The sequence below is a fragment of the Coturnix japonica genome, chromosome 4 (genome assembly GCF_001577835.2).
Source record: "Coturnix japonica isolate 7356 chromosome 4, Coturnix japonica 2.1, whole genome shotgun sequence".
NCBI lineage: Eukaryota > Metazoa > Chordata > Aves > Galliformes > Phasianidae > Coturnix > Coturnix japonica.
The window spans coordinates 35438732-35460836 of record NC_029519.1 but is presented as its reverse complement, the minus strand read 5'-3'; the positions used below and the strand labels follow the sequence as shown (position 1 = coordinate 35460836).

At 42.5% G+C, this 22105-nt stretch overlaps 1 long non-coding RNA gene across 3 annotated transcripts in view; it reads right to left on the bottom strand.

The window, feature by feature from the left end:
* LOC107313290 overlaps positions 1 to 22105 on the bottom strand; it is a 54306-nt gene that overhangs the window by 27108 nt on the left and 5093 nt on the right. For 2 of the 3 annotated variants that reach the window (XR_004307009.1, XR_004307007.1), the window contains exon 2: positions 818 to 911. This is a non-coding gene — a long non-coding RNA (uncharacterized LOC107313290). Of the gene's footprint in view, positions 1 to 817; positions 912 to 18053; positions 18172 to 22105 lie in introns of all 3 variants that reach the window. The other variant, XR_004307008.1, reaches the window with a different exon arrangement.

The following is a 22105-nucleotide window of genomic DNA, read 5'->3' as shown; positions in this document are numbered from 1 at the left end:
AGATAAGCCAGAGAGCATCACACAGTATCAGCGGAACAGCACAGGCACAGTGAAATCATCCCAAACTGCAGAGCCACATCTAAACTGACCAGACCTATCAGCTTCTCAGCTACAGCCAATTAGTGCAAAGTACTAAATATGCCACGCTTGTAAAATTGATCTTTGCACACACAAGTTTCTGGGGCTCGCTGATCAAAAATAAAGTCAAAAAATGAAAACTAGTTAATTAACAAGAAAGTGTCAACTGTCATACCCCTAAGAAGAAGGAACACAACATCTACAGCTATTAAACTGATAAGACAGAAGTTGAGACTTCTAATTTTTCATCTGAAGTTTTTATCTTTTTGGTAGAATGACCATGTGAGGCAAAATTTAACTGTGTAAGTGCCTAGGTTTAAACCAAGAAAGCAGTCAAAACACTACTAATAGTAAAGCCCCACTCCTTCCTCGTGGCCCTTTTTCAGCCTCAGTAGTAATGTAAATAAGGATGCCAGCACACGAAATTACTTCATGAACAAAGACAAGACGAAATGCAGCTCATCTCTTCATCTCAGGAAACCCATTTGTTGCACTAAAACTAATCACTCAGTTTTAGATCACTAAAAACGTTTGTGGCTTTTCACAGAGGAAACATGCAAAGGTACAAAGGTTTGTTTCCCTTGCCACCTCCTAATCAGATGATACAACTCTGGACATCACAGGTAACAGTGTAAGGCAATAAAGGACCAAGAACATGCTCAGACACAGTCTGGCTGATTCAGTACTGAGACATGCTGAGGACAGCTGAATAGGGAGAGAGAAAGAGAGGTGTCCTTACCTGGTCTGAAACAGCAGTGAGAGTGAAGTCCCACGGTATCACACAAATACTGGCATGTGGTTGATCTCAGCAGCATTATTCCATACATATATTCCTTAGGAAAAATATAAATACAAACTACATTATAAAAACAACAACAGCAAAGCCTGGCCTGATTTCTAGCTTCACAAACATATTCAAGTTTGAGGTGGTACAAGGTTGACATTAAAATAGAACCCTCAAGTAAAATATACTAAATATTGTTCCCCACTTCTAAACAAAGCATGTTGAAAAGCAAAGCTTGCCCTTTGTAAAATATGTAAGTGTCTTATGTGCAATTTGGGTAGAAAAGAACAAGTGTAACAACACGGTGGGTCATTAGAGTATCATGTTTTCACAGAACCTACCTCATTGTATTCAGTAGTTCTGCTGGTAAAATTTCCTGCTGTTAATTACTATACAGTCCTAGGCAAATGGAGTAAACTTCTTAATTTACTAAGTGTAAATTCTGATGTTGAGGAATATAAATTTCTTGCAATGTACAGCACCTTTTTCCTACTATAAATGGAGTTGAAGCTCATAGTAAGGTAATTATGCAGCTTAGAATTAATGGCATCCCCAAAGCTGTCTTAATAAAGCCTTCTGGGATTCAGGAGGAAAAGGAAGAGGTTCAGAAACAGAACAGGGCTGGAAGGCAACATGTTTCAGCTGGCTCTAGTTACTCAATCACACTTAAGCTGTCTGAGACAGTGCGGAGAGTGCCATGCATTACAGAGGCGCGCAGGAAATAATTGCTAACCCAACACAATGAAGTAGCTCTATATTCCAAGCCCAGGAACAAATCTGAAATTGAAATGACACAAATGGCTATCTAATGGACCAGTTAACCTCACCTCAATTTAAATAAATAAATAGGGGAGGGGAAAAAAAATAATGAACAGCATAGGGAAGGCTATAATAGACAAATCAGCTCAAGAATTAAAAACTGAGAATGACCATAGGCATGTCACTTGATGCTGTAAAAAAAGTCCTTCCCGTGTTCACTGACAGGAACTACTAGGGCAAATCTGAAAGAAGGAGAGGGGGCACAAGGCCATAAGACCGAGACCAGGTGCTGGTTCCCATCTTCTGCAATGACACAGTACTACATACATATAAAAAAAAATCAGCTGTGCTAACATCAGCAGATGACAAAAATTGATGGAGTGGCAAATAGCAGCTGGGGCAGAGCAGTCATACAGAACAATATGGATCACTCGCTGAAGTGAGCCCATTCAAACAAAATGCTTTTTAATACAGGCGACTCCAGAAGTAAAAGATCTCAGAATAAAAAAATGCAAATCTCGCTATGAAAGGTATGTAGCAGCCTACAAGAAAGCAACGACTGGAAAGAATGAGGAGTGCATAATAGATAAATAACTCACTGTGAGATTCCAGCACAATAGTGGTGGCAAGGAAGAGCTCATTGGGGTGGAGAAGCTTAATGAGATTACCGGCCTTGTTAAACAAGGGAAACAGGGAAGCAATGTTATCTCTGCATATGGCGCTGGCAACACTACTCTTGCATACAGTTCTGGTGTAGGCATTGTGAAGAAGCTGTTAAACACTGGAGAGAATGCACATGGAGACATCACAAATAAATCTGAGGCTTAGGAGAAAAAAAAGAAAAATAGGAAAAAAAAAACAGCTTGCACAAAAAGATTTAAACAGCTTATCAGAAAAAAAAAGTGCCAAAGGATGCCTCAACAATATGCTTTAAGTGCCTCCAGAGAAAACAAACAAACAAAACAGGGTGCAATAAAGTGCTTCAAAGTATGGGAGGGGGAAGCAGTGGCCAGGAATGAGTTTCTGATGAATTCACGTCCAGTTGTAAATGAAGCAGGAAGGTTCCTAGCACTAAGCATGGGGGAAGAATTTACCAGAAGCTTTTGGCAAATCCAAGAAGGTTGTTGGAATGACTCCATTGGATGGCTGCTGATAGCAGTTGGGCTGGATGATGGCATGGCCCATTCAATCCCACAGCAGTCTCTAATGTGAAAGCTTTAACTCCCACAAACATCAGGCTTCTTCCTCTATACCCCACCATTCTCTAGATCTGAAATACCCCAAAGCCAACCAAAAATGACTCCAAAAGCCCCACCTTTCTAAACAGTGTGAGGTTGTAGGTTTTAAAAATCACCCTTCGGTTTCCAGATACTCTTAATAGCAGCTGGTTATTAAAACTTACTAAAATAAACTCACTTCCTATCACATTCTTCCCATGAACAAAGCAGGATCCAGGACTTCCAATCCACCTGTTTGTGTCTCCAAGGTATCCAGAGGCAGTGCTTAGGTTAAAAAATAAAACAGACAAATCCTGTCTATGCTGACAGTGACTGCACCTTGCCCTGAGCACGCACTGCCCTCAATTATTGACTCTCCCTGCTGCTTCCCAGGTGTTTCATGCTCTGCGAGCCACGGTGAAGGTGGGACAACAGCCACTCATTACTTGGTGCAAAGTGAAGAGCCGATGCCTGCAGCAGCGCTAGGACAAGCTTGCATGCTGGCGGACTGCTGACCTATTTAGTCTACTTCACAACTAACAACCGATAGGAAATTGCTCACTCCCGGCTCCTTCCTCACTTCGCAGTGGAGCTCCTACTGTAAGAGAGGAAAGATTAAAGGGCGCTCCAAGCCCCGAGCGTGCTGCTCCTTGTCCGGGTGCACGGCCCTGACGCTCTTCAACGCGGTGCCTGAGCTCCAAACGGGGGCAGCGGCTCAGCGACCGGCCCGGCCCGGCTCCCCGCAGCGAGGCGCGGCCGTGGCTCGAGTGTCCCCTAGCGGGCAGGGGGAGAGCGGCCCGAGGTGGCCGCCATTTTAGCGGCTTAGGGAGGGCTAGCCGAGACAGGGCTCTCGAGAAAACATACGTAAATGAAGTGACAAAGAACCACAACGTTAAGATACCGCGACACTTAATAAATTAATAATGAAAAAAATCGCTAGATCCCACTTCACCCAGGGCAAGCACTTATCAGCTCGCACTGGGCACCTAGACACAGTGTAACGTTTGGTACCCACCCTATAAAGGCAGAGCAGGCTTCCTCTTCCTACCTAACACAGCGTGAAGTTTCCAACGCCCCAGCACCCTGCCGCACAGCCCCGCTCCTCACTCCCAGTGATCTGCAGCTATGCCAGCACCACCTCATTCCTCACTAAATGCAGCCAAAGGGTGCCAGTTTGGCTGCTGGCGCACACTTTTAGTAAAATACGTGTGTATTTTAACTGCATAGAAGACACTTTATAGGCGGCTTTCATCCGCTGCCAGCCAAACAGCACAGCACAGGGATCAACTGCTTCAGATGCAGAGCAGCGCTCAGGTTGCTTCTCTGGGTGTAGCTGGAGGGGATGGCCCTGCATGGAGCCACCCTGGTGCCTGGCACCCGGGCACCACGGCAGCAAACTCAAACACCAGGCCGACTGCCCAGCCAGCTGCTGTAGTATAACAGCAGCTCGGTAGGGAAGAAGGAGAAGAAGGGCTGTGTGGCGTTTCGCTGCAAAGCATGTGCCTGGGCGGTTAATTTGTGATTTCACTCCTCCATAAATCAAATCAGATGCCCCTATAAATCCTGCTCCTCGGGAAGGAAGCAGAAGGGCAGAAGCTGCATGGAGCAAGGAACAGGGCCATTTTTCTTTTCAGTGGCAAGAGCACATCAGTGACGCTCAGCGCTGTGCTAGGTCAGGCCTTCACCCTAGGCTAAGTTAATACCAACAACTCCTTCATCTAAGGTCAGGTAGCAACAGTAGCCTCCGCCCCCGTCCCCACCTCCCCCAACCTTGCACTTTCCTGCCTTTCTTTCCTCCTGTTACAATAGCAATAGACTCAGAAGGAGCCGTGCTAATTAGTTGCTATTATGCTTCTTGGGTGGCTGGAAGAACACACTGCCTCTGACCTCATGCTTTGCAAGGTACCTTAACAGCTTATTACTGCTATTGCATGGCAGCAATGGTTCATTTTATAGTTACTTTGAAAGAGCCATTCCTCTAGTGCTGAGAAATAATCTAAGACTAACGCAGAGCCTCTCCAGAAGACTGCTGTTAAACTGTCTATAACCGAGTGTCCAAACGTTGCACAAAGCTGTTCCATTTGCTTAACATCGACTCACTAGCAATTAATATGCCTGACATAACAGCGCACTACAAGGCCCATAAAATCTGTAGCAGTAGGGGAGTGAAATGATTATAACATTTTTTTTTTCTTTTTTTTTCAATAATACAAGACTACAGTTCAGGCACTGTAATCTTTTCAAAGCAAGAAGCTGAGCTGCATCTGAACAGCTGTTGTTTACTGAAGCAATAATTAGCAGTGAACCAGTCAAAATACCTGCTACTTTCCTAAGCATCTCCCTGCACACTGTGCCTGGAAGCCAAAAGGCTCTCACCTTCACATAGACCTTAGAAAAATCTCACTTAGCTATCTTTAAAAAAGGATATATTTGAAATGGCAGTGCCAGCCAGCCTTATGCAATAGAATTAAACATACTCAACTCTCCGTGCACTACTAGGCACAGACTTCAGCTCATAGCAGCTGGTGGGGAACAGGACATGATACCGATGAGGCACCGGGCACAGTCCTGAAGAATAGGCTCTGCTGGCTCAGGGCAAGGTCAGCTGCACTACACTGAAACCTCTGGGGAAACAAGTCTAAAGACATCTGACAAGTCTGCGAGACTCCTGCTCTTGTGGCTTAGTTTTAGAGAGCAGCAGAACAATAATAAGAGGGCTGTAGAAGAGAAGGGAATGTAGAGGGAGGTATGAGGCGTTTTGAGGCTGGACCTCTTGATTCCATTACTGGATGAAACCTGGAAATCTTTATAATATTCCACTGGGGGAAATCACAAGGAGAGAGTGAGACATCCCAAAGTAGCCACTTGTCTATTAATCAGGGCACACAGCTAGGCTGTATGCATCTATAGTCAGGAATCTGAGCCTCTGGGTTTTATGTTTTCAGTACACCTGCTAAGCTCCTGGCCACTGGCAACAAGCTATATATATATATATGTGCATCACTCTAAGGCTGGATGAATGCATGAGTACAGCCATACACATCCCAAGTAAGGGATGTAGAGGTGCTGTAGCTAAATCTTTCTAATGGCCTGCTGTTAGCCAAAGGCATAATCACATGCCTTCTTTTCATCTCTTTCCAGCCAAAGACTCACATGTACCAGCACTTACAACTGATCCTGCTGTGAGCCACTTGGAGGACCTACATTCACAGAGAAGTAAGCTTGTTCTTCTCACTGAGAATCATCCCCCATGGACCCTAGTTCTCTGCTATGCCTGCAGGTAGCATGAGATGAGTCTGCCCAAGTGGAAGATGGGAACAGGCATCCAGGCTTCACGCAAAGGAGAGACAAGGACAAGACCTTGTTGGCCAGGATCAGTTTAAGTGGCTGCCCCATAACAGCTTCTGTTACTTGCACCCTTTCCAGCCCAATAAAGTCTCTTAACTGAACACAAAATATACCTAGTGATAGAGAACACAACAACATCAGTAGCAGCCTGCAGCTCTACCCATCTGAGCTAGCAGGAATGGAAGTTCAGGTCTCCAGATTGATGATGGAGCACTGGCAGAAGTCCCCAAGGACCCAGGGAGGGCTGCCAGCTGTGCCAGGGTGAGTGGGATGCTCTACAGGCAGGCGGCTGCACCTCTCCAGAGATTCCCTCTCCTGCGTGAGAAGGCTTGCCTGCCAAAACTGATAGGTACATTTCCACTAACAGCTGTCAAATCTGTGGATCCTGATGAGAGAAGAAAAACATTTTGACAGAAAATTCCTGACCAGCACTCCACAATAAGCCAGAAACTGACTTATCTCATTACACCTGTAGTGCCTCAAAGCTCCCTTTTCTGACTACTTAAGTTGTCCTTCTGAGATGAAGCTCTGATGTTACAGACACAGGCATCCAACACAATCAGTTGTGAACTTGAGTTGCAGTTAAAAAAAATACACTGCAAAGTTTAATTTTTTCCTTAGAATCACATTTTTTCCCCCATATTATCCAGAGCTCTGTTAGCTGTCATTCTGCCACTGGAAAGACAACTAGAGTGAGAAAAAAGCAGGAAATACAACAGAGCGATTTCACTAGATGAGCTCAGCAAAGTGAGAAATGGCAAACAGCGTGATTTTAAGTGAAGCCTTCCAGATTGAGACAATAGGAACCTAACCGTCCTTTCAGCGACCTTTACCACCCTGGAGCTGCAACTGCAGAAGTTCAGTCATTTTAAAATAAACACAGCAATATTTACATAAATGTAAATAAAATCAAGTCGCAGCATGCCATGCCTTTCAGGTCTATTAAGACATACCCCATGTGGTGTTGCAAGGCACAAGGCCAAGTGCTTTCAACAACCCAAGAAACAGAATAGCGTCCTCAAAGCGGTTGGCCTAGGCTGTTATTAAACAGAAACCTAAAATATCTGCAAGCAGAAGGGATTTGCTTTTCCTCACTCCCATTGACACATGCATAAATCACCGCAGCTCAATAAGGAAGCTCCATTTGTTTTTCCAAAGTTCTACTTATTTCTCAGTCAGAGCAAACAAGAAACACTCAGCCAAAACGCTACAGATGTGACACTAGCTGACAAACACAGGGAGATGCGGATCTGACAACCCATAGTTAAGGAATGCTGGTGAGCCTGGATTCTGCAGCCCACGCTTTACTCCAGATCACACCATGTCTTAGCTCACCAAAACACGCAGCCACAGGAGCTCAAATAAAAGTACACCTACATGTGGAAGATTAAGTCTTAACCGTACCATAGGAATTCAGGTGACATAAGCCCCAGCAGAGGGTTCACACAGGTTCAGCTGCTGAGACTGATTGGATTTATGCAACCTTCGATCAAAACAGTTCTATTTCTCAAAATATTTATACTGTACAAAATTGATAAGACCAGTTAGAATTTGACAAACTCTCCACTCAGATTCCTGGATTGTGTTGTAGGATTAGAAGCTTTTACTACAAGATGCAGTTATGTTTTGCTTTTTTTTAATCTCCCATTATTTACTAGTTTATAGGAACAGCCCAGCAATTCACAGTTGAGTATATCCCATCTCAATAACCCTTCACTACTAAGGTGTTCAAGCAATACATAGCACAAACATTTTCTTAACAGAGAGGAACGATAGAAACAGTACAGGGGAAGGACCAAACGGTGTAACCTAGGCTTTGTACTGTCTTACAAAGAAGGAACCTCTGGCACATAAAGGGACCAGGAGGATGCAGGAGGCCACCCAGCTTTACGCTCTGCTCAAAGTGACTCTTAACATCACTTCCTGGGGAAATGGTTTCTGTGCATCACACTGCAGGCTTAAGATCTCCAAAGGGATTTGCTCGGGAAGAGCAAAAATAAATACTCAAGCTCATGCTGTGGTATATATCCAAAGCCTATGCCCTGGCACAGGTGAAGTATAAAAGCAGCCAGGCTCCCAGCAACAGGGATGCAGGCAGCCTCAGCACAGTAGAGAACAGCCCTGATCAGGAGAAGAAAAGAAAGGCTGAAAACAAATAAATACATTTTATAAGTACCAGCTAAAGAAGAGAATGTTAGTTAAATAAAATAAAACTTCCTTCACAGATAGCAAGGAAAGTGGTCAGGAAGAAAGCCTCAATTCCTCAGTATGGCACAAAGCAGGCAATGTTACCAGGACTGGAGCAGGGAAGAAGGCTTGACTGTGCAAGCAGAGAAACCACACAGGACATCCTCTCCATCTGCCCCTTGGATAATGTCTTCTCTCTTTAGTATATCTCCACAAGACAGAGAGCAGTGAGGGTCTCTGAGATATAAGGTGCTGTCCCATCTTCTCACCAGGACTACAAACTTCTGTTTGTCTTTTACAAGCCTCCTAAGTGGGAGATGAGCAGGGCTGAGAGTCCTTTTTCCCCATATCCAAGCCACCAAGCTTTTCCCAAGTGTTTTAGCAAATGGCTGAGAAGACCTATGCACCACATGCTCACAAGACAAACAAACAAATCTTGCTAATGTTTTTTAATGATCTGTGTGCCAGATAGAATGCTTACTACTTACCCAGACAAAGAAGAAACACCCAAGAGCTTTCTTGCCATTTATTTTAAGACAGATCCTCTCACAATTCTATCAGGGAAAGCCACGATGAAACCAATCGCTGTGCTTTCCTAAACTTATTGGGGCTAGAATTCTAGGATACTGGAGCAGTATTTGTCTAAGCTATTACCCTGGGCAGTAGGGGGAAATTTCCTAGTGTTAAATTATACAATTACTAGCCCACTGTTCACAGCTCCTGCCAGGCAGGCTGGCCCCAGAAGCTGCAATGATAGGCTCATGAGAGAGTCTACGTACTTTCCAAGGCCACAGGTCTTGCAATATTTCACACTGCAGGGGAGAGAAGCAGGTGAGAACAGCCGAGCTTCTTAATAAAACTTAGTTCTTTTGAAACACCTGGCTTTGAAGCACTCATAACATTTTACAAAAGAAGTCAAGCTTTATCCCCATTTTACAGAGAGATTATAAGAGTTGCAAGCAACAGCAGGCCAGAAGCAGAGTCAAGAAACAGACCCCAGGCCTGCCAGCTTCTATGGTTCTAATGGTGGGAACAGGCTGCCATCACAGGAATCTTTCCCCACAAAGGCACTGACATTTGAGCACTGATTTTAAAAACATACCCACTAGCAGCAGTGCAAGATTTAAAAGCTGATGTCACTCTCAAACAAATAAGATTTGAGACGGGATCTACAGTTCCCTGTAAAAGCCACATACATGAGGTTGTATTACAGCTGCCTTTCAGCAAGCATTCAAGGCAGTTTCCAAACACGATAGATGCTTTCCAAACTTAGGCATGTCTTAAGCCATTCAGCAGATGCTCCTACAAAGTTTTGCACTTGTGTGAGACCCTCTGGAGAAAAACAAAAGAAAGAGCTTCAAAGGGGTAACTATCTACTTCTGATTAAAGGCATAGCTTAGTATGCCGCTTGAACACCACTGGGTGCATCCTGCATAGCAGGTTCTGATTAGCAGTGCCTTGAACATTCAGGAAAAATATTTTTCTTGTCCTGTTAGTTTATATGAAAGCTGATGGAAGTTTAGGATTTTAAATGGTCCCTGACTGAAACACAAGTCCCCTGCAGCCAGCAGGGACTGACTATATCCAGAAACGGTCACTTCTGCTCTATACCTCCTGCCCCAAGGGTATCAAAAGTCACAACAAAGATCCTCTAGCCTTCCACTGGTTGTTGGAGTGATCTGGGCAATGGGGAGCTGTCAGGGGCTCTCAGACCTTAAAGCCAGTACTTGAGGAAGCCCATGTCAAATTTTATTGTCAGCACTGAGCACACTGCCACATTTACAACTCTCCTGTTCTGAGCCGTGCCAAATGCTCTCCTGCTAAAGCAGAGGCCCAGACTCCCAGCATTTATAAACTGTGAGCTGAAAACTGATTGAAACACATTGTAAAAGAAGTGACCTATGCTTCTAAATATCAAGCACCATATATGTTCCCTTTGAAACTCACTAACAAGTTCTTCCTGCCTAGTCCTCTCTCACTCTTCCATGAGAACCCGTGCCACAGCATCCCTTCCAAAAGGTGCCTTTGTTGTGCTTCCAACTGCCCCAAGGCTATCAGGATCCCAATCAGCCCTCCGTATCTTCTGGCAACACAGCCTTCTGGGTGGTTTGAGCAGCCATGGAACAAGTCTGTTAGGAGAGCAAATGTCAGGTAAAGCAGAGATGTTTGCTTTATTAGCACAGGCTGTCCTACCACCCCCCAGGGGAAAGAGGAAGGAGGTTTCTTCCCCGCAAGGGTCCAGATGAAGTAGTAGGAGAGCATAAGACTATAGCCACTGCTTAGAAAACAGTAACAACTCTATGAATGTGAGAAGCCTGGAAAGACATTTTTGCATGCAGTGAAATTCAGGACCTGACACCTACTGAAGGGAGGGCCAATGAAGGTCAGAAAAATTACACTGGAAACCTCTGCATTACTTCTAAACTAGAAGTGTCACCTATTGCCTGTAGTCTTCGGTGTAGTTTTTACTTTGTTCATACGATAGCTATTCATTGTTGGGTAATTATCTTGTTTTATTTTTCTATTTATTTATCGAGTAAATCAAACTAATAAAAATCCAGCCCACGATTGCCATGGGAACACTCCAACAAGGACAGATGCAGAGTATAGCTGCAAAGAAAGCAAGCAGGCTTCAACTTTATTAAATTATACACGAAGCAATCAATACAACTTAACACAAACAGCCCTTGCAGGCTCCACACTAACCATCCAGCAGGCTCAGCCAGTATCCGTAAAGCCTTTTACAAGACCAAGCCATAACAAACCCCACACCAAATTTCTGTAAGGTTATGTGCTCTAGGGTGTTATTTTTCTTGCCCTTCTCTTGTATCCTTCTAAAAGGAATCCCAGAAATTATAGCCTACTTTTCTGTCCCATAGACATTCAAAATATATTTTTTTCCTCTTCCTTCAGTCCCATAGATCTGTTGAATTCTTGCTCTGGCTGTCTCAGAAATTGCATTGAAAACTTAGTCCTGCTTAAAATAATGCATTTAGATGATTTTAAACAGTTTCTGAAAGCAGAAATCAAATCAATTGCTAACAAATCTGAATTGTTGTTTAGATTAACTTGGTCACTGTCTCTACAAAGATGGATGACAAGAGACAGGAAAAGAGAAAGCAGAGAGAAGAAGAGATTAAAGCGATAAAGGGCCTACAAGGCTCATAGCAATTTTTCTCCTTAATTTCCTCATATTCAAGGTAATGCCACTGAGAGCCAACAAAAAGAATTACATGCACTGCCCAGACTGTGTTTGTAAAAGGCAGCCTCATCACTTTTGATCCTTTGTGTCCCTGGCAGAGAGGGTCGTCCTTCTGCGCAAGGCAAGGAGAGAAGGTGCCAGGCATCTGATTAGGTCAGATCACAGACTCCTCGAGTGCCCCACCTGGGAGCCAGCTGGCAGTAACTCATCCCATTTGGGTCAGCCTTCTCCCGTGCTGCCTCTGCCCTGCCAGATCACTGCCATTCCCCTCCCTGCACACTTTAGCCTGTCTCCACTGTGCTGACAAGGTCCCCACAGCCCGTCACTGCTCAGGTGCGAACAGGGCCCATCTCCACCACGCACCCAGAACTAGTCCTAAGTCTCTTTACTGCTGCTATTTCTATTTCTTCTGATGACAGGTCATCAGAATTCAGCTCTGCAATTAAACAGTATCTATGCAGAGTACTTTCTAGAATAAAAATGATGTTAAATTGCTTTGCTCTCTCTACCCTTACTCTGTTTCCTTCTGGGATTATTCACTATTTCTTTTCCAGCACCATCTGAACGGCAGCACTCAGCACATATCTTCAAAGCAGGCAGACACCCAGATTTGCTATTCAGGTTATTTAAGCCTCCAGAGGACAACACCTCTTGTGACACTGTTCATCCAGGACTGCTATCCATGTTCCAGCCACACTCTGTTGCAGCATCCCCAATCCCTGATGTCCTTGCCCTGTCCAGTCTCCCTAGAAAAAACACCCCATGATTCCACTCCTTCCTTTTGGCCATGCCCCCACACATAGGTAACACATGGATCCGTTTATATATCCTTTTCCCAACTACAGGACTGTTCTTATAGCACACCTTCTTTTCTAAAATACAAGTTATCTGCCATCTGTAGTACATTTCTCATCACCTCTTAGCATATTCTCAGTCACCATCTCATTGAATGCAAGTGTCCAGGAAATTAAGCTTGTGATTGCACTGCATTGAAATAACCTTCTAACTGACTAAAGAAACACGGCTCCGACTTGGAAAGGGTTTGTGTTCCCTTATACAATTTTCACTTTGTGCTTTTTGAACAGAAGTATATGCAGAGTGAGGTGCTCAGTTACAACTGTTGCTCGCTATTCCAATCTGATTTGGATGTTATTTATCTCCCATTTCCTCCTCTATGAAGTGTTTAAGCAAAGACTTCAGAGTAATATCATAATTGCTAACAAGACTGTGTTCGCCCTCCATTGCAACGCACAAGCACACAGTTACAAGTAAATTGAGCACTGGATGATTTACCTTTACCAGACTATTAAGTTACAACAACATCTTTGTTCCCATCTCTTCTGCTCAAACAGTTTAAATTAATTTAAAGTAACAAGTCAATTTCTGCTTAATCCTCTAAAGCAAAGCACATTTCATCCTTCAGGCTGAATTACCAATATGTGATATTTGTCAGAAGAAAAAAAAGCATGCTCCCCTTCCCTAAATCCAACAGATCCGTGTTGGGTTCTACCAAATCAGTTCTACAAAGTTTCAGTTCATTTTTCTCTTTGTTAAACCTATTTAGGCAGCTGGCTGGTCATCATGGAGATACTAAAGTTCTGTACTGGAAGATCTCGTTTATTGTGATCCAGTGTATTAAGTAATAAGTATTTGCATAGAAAGATGTTGCCCTCTAAATATTTAAGCAACCTAAATGACACCAACCTTAGTATAATCTCTCTTAAAAATAAAATAGAAATACACATTTTGTCACAAAATCAAGCTAATAAAGTAAGAAGTCACTGCTATTGACCCATGAGGAAGACAGTCAACATCAGGCGATTTGTGAAGGTGCTAATTTTCTTCACTGCAGCATTTGGTCCCAGTGAGCACTGGGGACTGCCTTGCAGACTGGCACGCTCACAAAGATGCGGTTCCTAGCAGAACAGAGCCAGAAACTAAGAGGAGTGCTAAAACAGTCTCAGATCTGAGGAAGCACTGATCTGGAACCTAACTTTACAATTCCTCCCAGCCTCAGCCTGGAACCAAGACCTAAGCTCCGAAAAGCCTCGGACTCTGCAAGTTCACATCTGGGTCCAATCAGACAACTCAAGTCCTTTTCCAAGCAGAGGGAAACTGAAAGGCACGTGGTACGCTGGGGAGACAAACCACAGATGTTTATTGTGCTCTTGCGCCCTTAGCAATTGTTTTAATGGCTTGGAACTCCAGAGAGACCGCTTGACTTTTGCTCATGTCTGTACTGTTCCCCCATACTGCTGACTGTGCAGAAGCCCAAAGCTGTCAACAGTCTGCTTCCAGTGTTATTTCAAGGAAAGAAAAGTGAAGTGACATCTGATCTGTTAAGAGAGGATGGGAGGGAAGTTATTTTAAAAATATAAAGCAACAATAAAAATCCGTATGGAATCGATATTACAATCGATACCTTTTGCCCCTTTGGAAAGCATGGCTTTGTCTGAAACACAGGTTTCCTCTTCTCTGTTGCAACAGCTATCCATTAAAAAGACTAGTGCTTACTTTGCCAAGACCACATTGTCAGTAAGTGTTTTGAAGCTGTGCAGTAATGATTATTGTGCAGTATTGCATTTTAATAATTCAAATAAACCATGGAACATTATGATCTCTATGGCTAAGTAAATACTTGGTTGCAGTTCCAGCCTCGGAAAGCATCATCCATTTCAGAAGAAATGTCTCTTTGCAGAAAGAGCAGACTAGAAACAGTGGCTGCTGCCAGTCTGCTCTGGTTTGTGCAGAGGGAAGAACACATGTTTGCAAAGATCATCATCATCAAGTGAGAAAAGCAAGCGATCAAGTCTTTCATTGTCTCTTGTAGCATAAGGCTGCTGCAAGCAGGAAGATACTACCACATTCGATGGACATTCAGCTCCTTTATTCTTCTTTCATTACAATTTGGCATGGGAATCTAGGCAATGCCAGCAAGAAGCACCCGGCCTCGGGCAGGAAAAATACCAGGCAGTTAATTTTTAACAGGGCCTCACAGCAATGTGATCTGAACTCAGAAAACATCAGCTACAGAAATTACTGAGGTGAGGTATTAGAATCAGCCCTGAGTTCCCCTACTGCCTCCGCCCCAGTGCCAAGCTGTGTCAGAGGAGAAAATCTGTCCTTCCCCTTTGGGAAGGAGCCCAGACAGTGAGTGAGAGAGGCCATGTAGAGGGCGCTAGAGAAGGATGAGCGAGTCAGGATGCAACACTCAAGGACGACAGAGGTGAAGAAACACTACGGTTTCACAGGAATAAGCAGAGCCTTCCAGGAAAGTACTAGACAAAATTAAATGAGAAAATAGAAGTCGAGATAAATAAAAGCAGTGTGATTACACAAGGGCTTTAAAGGGGAGAAGAGCTAGAAAATATAACAGAACATATTGCTTAGACTGGAAAGTTCACCAGGAAAGACTGTCAAACCTGGTTGACAACTATTTAGAAATATTGTTAGTACTGCCATACTGGACTAAACATACAGTACACGAATTCCTGGATATCCCCGATCACTGGGAATTTTACAGCTTTCCTAAAAGCCATGAGGTTTTCACTCCCTGCTTTGCCCAAAGCACGGCCCTAATGGGGCTGCTGAGGTGCAGGTTGGAATAAGAGGACAAATTCTCAAAAGCTAAAAAAAAAGAAAGTGAAAGGTTTTTCCTTTCATTGGGGATCCGAAGCATCTTATTTTTCCAGATTTTATATGAAAAAGCCTCATTTTTCCATTCAGTGCCTTAGAAGTCTGAGTTTGTATATTTGCATTGCATGGTTCCCCTGCTAAAGATTCAGTGAGACCGTCTGCTCTGCTCAGAGCGGAACTGTGCAGACAAAGGAAGTTTTCTAATCTAAATCACATGGTCCAAATCTTCTCCATTTTAGCACGCATGGTTTCCTACTACCCTCAAAAGATAAGACTAGATGAGATGGAATATTATCAGAACTAAAAACACTAATGTATCACTAGAAAATGAAAGAAGTTGCTGTCTATTAAAGTGCAACAAAACTACTAAGCAGGAAATGAATGAATGGCCATAATAAATCAAAGCTTAATAAGGCTTTCAATCCGTGTGGTTTTTTATTTATGGCAGAGGACTGAATAGGCCAATACTCCTCGTGTAAATTTACATAAATATGTTCTTTGCTGTCTGTTAGGTCAAACAGAGCCTGGTGGGTGCAGACAATTCCCTTGGCTTCCTAGAAGACAAAGTAACCAGGCTTTTGAGGAATGTGTTGGTCTGACAAACAGCAGAGTCAAAAGTATTCTGTGACAGGTAGAAAATTTGCATTTCCATTAGCGAGGCCTTTGTCAAACGAAATCCCTAAAGGCAATGAGGAATGTGTGCGGAAGGAAAATGCAATGTATTAATTTACATCCACCCACCCCCAAAAAATTCCCTGTATAGTTCAATGAAATGTAACTCAAGATAAAAGGCAGAGGGAAAAGATTTACATTCTGGAGAGGCATACAATAAAGGAATAGTGATTTGTGCATGCTTTTGCCACACGATAGCCTAAAAAAGAAATGCTTTTAGATAGTTTGACTGTCTGGTAATTCATCAAGTACTCAATTCTTACATCCTGTTCAAAATTAGCAGCTGCTTGAGTAGTGCCATTAAGAGTTAAGACACTGGTTTAAAACAAGCATGAGTTGCTTCACTCCTCTGAAGAGTCTGTAGTAGATGCCCTATTATCTGAAGAAATAACCCACTTTTTACCTTTCTGTAGAAAAAAAAGAAGCTCATCAAAATAAGGATGTAGTTTAAACAATTGTGCTTAATCTTTTTGTCTGGTATTTTAGAAACTAATGATAACATTCCTATTACTCTAAGCTCTGCAGCAACTGCCTTTTTGTAATGCAACTCTTATTAGAAATTAAGAGAGCATTAGTGAAGTTTTAGTTAAGTTACTATTTAACATAATTCAGATATTAGTTCCATGTTTAATTTGACTAAGCTTGAATATACATTAATATTATTACAAGGAGCCCTGACTGTTTTAGGATGTCTATATTCAGCATTAGTTCTTCATTTGTAATCCAGATATTTATCAAGAGTCACTTTATCTTGAGACTTAAATTCACAGATTTGGTGTGAGGGATGCTCAAAGAAGCACAATAACTTACTAATTGATACTGGTTTCCCAGCAGATGTTTTGAGCACTGAAGGAGAATACACATCTCCAAGGATAATTTAAGACCATACAGAAATAATGTTTTCAAATCTTACCCACCACAGCCCATTCTAGAACCCTACAGGGAGTGGGCACTTTCTATGCTATTACTTTTCATTCTTGCATCCCTACCTCTGTTCTGTGGCCCACAGCTTGACAGTCAGACAACATGAACTCATTGCAGGCCTTCACAACACTCACTTTAGGTTTTTTGCATTGCTGTATCAGCACAATGCCAACAATTTGCCTGGACCTCTGCATTCAGATGTGGAAAGAGGATCCAGGCTCTGAGAAGCGCAGGGAGGGATACCTGTGCATTTGCTTGCACTGTCAATAGCATGAGAGGGCATATATTCTCTTTACCAAGTCAGCTAATAAAAGCAAATTAATCTCATCAAGAGGTCTTTTCAAGAACAGCTCAAATATTTACCTACTCATTTTCACACAGAATTCTCACTGGTTAACTATTGATCATACCTCCTACAATTCAACAGCCAAGTAAAATCAGAATAATTCTTAGAGGAATATTCTTCTAGCTTATTGGTCCTCTTGGGCACAGTCACGAGGTACCAGCTCCTGCATGATGGGTGCTCTTTGCAAATTATTTCATCAAAAGAAAATCCAAAACCACGACCCAGCAAAAATCATAGAACTGTTTGAGTTGGAAGGGACTCTTAAACATCAGCTAGTCCAACTCCCGCAATGCAAATAGCTGTATTGGAACAAAGATGATGAGTTAACTTGGTCCAGATGCATAAGCCCCATAACATCTTCCACTTCAACAGAATTTCTGCTCTAAAGTCACCTGCAAGCTTTCAGAAACTCATTCCAAGAGTAAAGGAAGAGTTTTTCATGGGGTGTCAGAAAGAAATCCCACTGCTACTGGAGTGAGAAGGCACGTTCTGAGTTGCGATCATCATGCCCACAATGAAGCCATTTTCTTTTCAAGCATTAAGAAAATAATTAAGGAACAGAGAGATAAAGCACACTGGGCAGCGTCCTATTTTCTGTCTCTTCAGAAACAGGTGTAGATTGCTTTCATTCTGTTTCTATAAAACAGTAGGTTTTCTACAGGTTCTACTAAGTATTTCTTCCTGGTTTGGACTGATTCTGCCTCCATACTTACTTATTCCTGCCTCACTAGCTTTATTTCAAGCAAAGTTTTTCAGTGTCCCCCCCCCCCCCCCCCTTTCTCCTTTTCATACAGCAATAAATATTATTCAATTCAACAAATGCATACAAACGGCTTCCATTAGAATTTTAATCTACTCTCAAAATGAAAGAAAAGCTTTGTATAAATCTTTTTAAATTACCTGAACATAAATTCAGACAGGGACATCTCCACCTAGGCTGAACTGGGGAGTTCACAGCCTGCTGTCCTCACTCATATATTAATTGAGGTCTCTAGCTGCTGTAAATGAACAGCGCATCCTGCAAAAGATCATATCTGTCAAGATTGCAGATTGGTTTCTATCAGAGTTTGAAGAAGTCAGAGCTCACAGTGCTTCCATTATGGCTATGAGTATGGCTTCCCAACTGGAAAGAAATGTGTGTTTTGTTCTGCTGGGCCAAGATTTACAGAAAGCAATTTCCCTCCACGCTCCAACTATGACAAACCTACTGAAAAATGTCATTTTGTGACTTCTTTCTTTCAGTCACCTTTTTACTGACAAATATATATTCTTTCTGCTCAATGTATACGCACCAACTGTGACATTTAATGGCCAAGAAAGGTTAATCACAGGTGAGTACATATCCCTCTTGGATATTGCAAGCTATACTGCATTCACTGCCACTTCTCCATTATGAAGTAAGCATGGCTTTAGCTGGCTCACACAACTACCCGCTTTCTATCAGAAATTTATAAATTTTTTAAGGAGCTTCCTAAGATTTGAGACAACAACCAGCATATCCACAAATACTTCTTAGACATTATTACATTGTGGTAGAGCTGTGACAGAGAGCGAAGGGAATCAGAGGCGAGGTGAGTATTATCAAGTTTTCACTATCATTTTGTTTCTTTTCCTTTGGCATTGTACTAAGAGTCCCACAGGCACCTAAGGTGTAGGATGAAGAAAAGACACAGCAGCAGATCCCAGAGCCTGGGAAGTTGAGGTTGTGGGCTTTTTGCTGATTCCTTCTGAGTGCTCTATTTAACAATGGTGGCAAAGATCACTGACACATAACAACAGTTTGCCAGAGTTGAGAAATGGAAAGGAAGGCAGGACTGACCAAAATACCTCTTTAAACAAGTCAGTAGAACCAATACTTTTTCAGGAGGCAGGCAAGGGACTGAAACCCAAACACATACATCCATGCACTTCCATTTTTGCTTACACCAGCCCTTCCAGCTCTTCCCTCTGAAGGCATAGAGGAAGCACATCCAAAGCACCCCAGTAACAACCTATTACCTACACACCTCTAGTTTAAGAGAACACCCCCCTCCCTCCCCCCCACACACACACTCCTTGTTCACTATAAAGCCACTGTATCAGCTCTTAACATGAATGAGTAACTTTCCCACAACTATGAACACCAGTGGTCTCCATTGTCTCTCTACTCAAAACACAAGCGAGCCAGGGCTCACCATGGCATCTTGCTCTGTAAACACACACACACAACCTTTTAAAGAATGCAGATTATTTGCATGCTAAAAGTTAATGTGCCTGTTAATTTCTGTTTAAAAGCTTCTGCTATAGCCTTTTAGTGCAAACCAGTTATGGTCCATGAAACAAAGGTGGCTGCCAGCCACAAGAGCCAAATATGTGCTGGAAATTAATTATTTACTTGGCAGCCTCAGCAGTCGCTTTGCTATCAAAGCAATTGAATCAGTTTAGCTGCTCTGGATACTCACTAGTTCTGACCCGTACCACACACATGACATTTGGCATCCCTGTGCCATGCTGCTGCTTCTTCTCACCATGAGACACAAGCACCACACTATCAAATCATTCTCCAGAAAAAATACTTGCAAGTGCAAACATCAGCGGTTGTCCTGGCAGTCCAGCTTAGAAAGCACTTCAAATAAGGACTTTAACTGTACAACTGCTCTGTGCTGGGCTCTCAGGACAGGAGGGAAGGCTAGGCTGGAATTTTATTTTATCAGATTACAGGCTCTTGAAGATCTGCTCTGAAACACAAACCCTGACAAAACTCACCACAGCCAGGACAAGTCAACACAGCATGAAACAAAACCCCTCATAAGCCAATAGTCACACTGACATTTTCTGTTCTATCAGCCTATGCCTAACATCTACTAGGATACGGGTACATACATCACTCCACTGAGCAGAAGGAAAAGGTAAAAGCAAAAAAATAAACAAAGGAAAAATCATCAGGAATCTGTTGGGAACATGAATCAAAGTGCAGGGACTACAACCAACAGCACACCACCCTCCAGAACAATTGTTACCATTACATGTTGAAGTTATGCTACCAGAACAGAACTCCACCAAATATTTAACTTACCCCCTTCCTTTATTTTAACGTACCATTACTAGTTACAGCCTTTCGATCTATGTAGTCCCTCCCTGTAACTTCAGGTACTTGGAAACACCTCAGTATCATTTTTAGGCATCATATAGAAAAGCCTTTGACTTTTTCCCTTTGTAAGATTCCAAGGTTGTTACACTCCCTTTGCATTACTCAAAGCAGAAACTGTCCTAGAAAGGACCATTGCACCTACATCAGCAGAATGGATGACTTCCCTTTTCCCTGTGACAGATGCTGTCCAAAAGAAATGTTTAGTTTTTAAGCTACTGAATCCCACTGCAAACTCATCTATGATGCGCTACTGACTGTCCTTCACTACTTGCTAACTCTATCCAAAATTTCTCCCTCTTGGGCGTGTTTCAGGTGATTTTTCCTCAGTGCAGTAATTTTCTCTCCTATGCTCTTATTGCAGAACGACAGGCAAGAGATTAAGGAGTCTTGCAGGAGACCCAGATCTGAAAGCAATTACCCGTTTGAGCCAAGAGCAAGCCTCAATCAGCCCAACCAACTTATTGCTCATGCTGGGATGTCTAACACTGTTACATGGCATACTCTTCTCAGCAACAACTGATGAGAGAAACTATCAGAATTTAGCCTCACTAGTTTCATACGCCACCTTGGTTAGTAGAAACTTGACCTTGAATAGCCCATAACTCAAGACAGGAAGGCAAAAAGCAGGTGGGGTTAAATGACCTTCTTCCCCTCTCCTCACTTGTATCCCATGAAGAACCAGCTGGGAATATCTTTACCCTGTTACATGACTTCAAGTGATTGGGATACATCCTAAATAGGCTACACCAAACAGTAACCCAGAGACAACCGACTGTGATTCACAATATAATCCAATCAGTAACTGTCTGAGGTTAGAAGAAAACAATTCTGATAAACATGCAGTTATATACCTGTTCATCAAATTGGAAACTTTCTGTACTGATTTTAAGCACACAACGCTGATCCCCATTACTGTACCCAGCTAAATGGAACATGTGTATTTGATTGCATTGCACACAGCTCCCATATTCCACACAACTCCCCTAATAAACACCTTGTCTACCAAATGAATCAAAATCCCACCAGCTCTAATGGTTGGCATCAATACCTCTGTGTTGCTTCAGTGCCTTTGTTTTCAACATCACAGCATTTTCCATGTTAGTAACTGAGGATCTATTGACCACCATACAGAGAGAATGACAGATTGACATATGCCACAATCATTTTGTTCTTCATAATTATTTTGATGTTTTTTTCTCAAAAAAAAATTGGAAATGGTTGACCTACGTGACTATCACAATACTTCTAATGTCTTAAGAGATTTCTAATGTCCTTAAGAGACCTAATAGAACAGACATGAGAGAAAAACTAGCTCACACAACTGGCGCAAGTATTTCTGTCCTACAGAGCAATACCACATTGCTCTCATTAAAGAGCAGAAAGAAAGATAGGATTTCCATGCATTATGGAGGTGGCATGAACAGACAGCAAGAGTTTGTGACACAGAAGACTACACCAGTCACCAATGTCCAGTCCCTAACAAGCGATTTATCTCCCTTTCAGTCTAGTTTTTAAATGAAAGGTGCCTTCTCAACTTATTGGATTGTGTTCTGACAAGTTAAATTATACAAGGAGTACCCAGAATACTTCATCACAAAATCAATGAGCCTTGTTTCAACTTTGCTTTCTTCATCATAACTTACATACACGCACACTGATCTTTGAAGGCTTTCATTCAGTAAGAGCACAATTTCAAAAAGCCACTGCTGCCTCGAGGAAAACACTGAAATATATTCTAAGAAGGAAATAATTCTATTTATCAACCATTTTTCTTCCTCACCTCTTTGCTATTTAGAATATTTGCATGAAAATGGAATCTTTA